Source organism: Triticum dicoccoides, chromosome 7B, assembly GCF_002162155.2.
Source record: "Triticum dicoccoides isolate Atlit2015 ecotype Zavitan chromosome 7B, WEW_v2.0, whole genome shotgun sequence".
Classification (NCBI taxonomy): Eukaryota; Viridiplantae; Streptophyta; class Magnoliopsida; order Poales; family Poaceae; genus Triticum; species Triticum dicoccoides.
The window spans coordinates 735,087,339-735,088,127 of NC_041393.1; positions in this window are offsets into that span (position 1 = coordinate 735,087,339).

Below are 789 nucleotides of genomic sequence, written 5' to 3' on the forward strand. Positions count from 1 at the left end.
CCCCTTGTTTTTATGTGTTCAAAATGAACCATTCAAATCCACCTCATCAATTTACAACCCTTTCTGACTTCATTTGTTATTTTTCATGCATTTACTGATTATTTTGATCTATAAGACCACGAAATTGAAAAGCATTTGAAATGAACTCTGAAAAGGTTCCAAGTTGGCATGGTATCATCATTTCACCCTCATAGCATGTGCAATAAAGTAGAGAGGCTTACGGCAAAAACTGGATGCACTTCGTGTACAAAACAGACAATCTCCTTCGAAGTATCAAGGTTTCATACGGAAACTCGTCTGTTACAAAGGGATTTCATTTCTTTTGAACTTATTTTAACCCCCTTGTTTTTATGTGTTCAAATGCACCATTCAAATCCACCTCATCAATTTACAACCCTTTCTGACTTCATTTGTTATTTTTCATGCATTTACTGATTATTTTGATCTATAAGACCATGAAATTGAAAAACATTTGAAATGAACTCTGAAAAGGTTCCAAGTTGGCATGATATCATCATTTCACCCACATAGCATGTGCAAGAAAGTAGAGAGGCTTACGGCAAAAACTGGATGCACTTCGTGTACAAAACAGACAATCTCCTTCGAAGTATCAAGGTTTCATACGGAAACTCGTTTGTTACAAAGGGATTTCATTTCTTTTGAACTTATTTGAACCCCCTTGTTTTTATGTGTTCAAATGCACCATTCAAATCCACCTCATCAATTTACAACCCTTTCTGACTTCATTTGTTATTTTTCATGCATTTACTGATTATTTCGATCTATGAG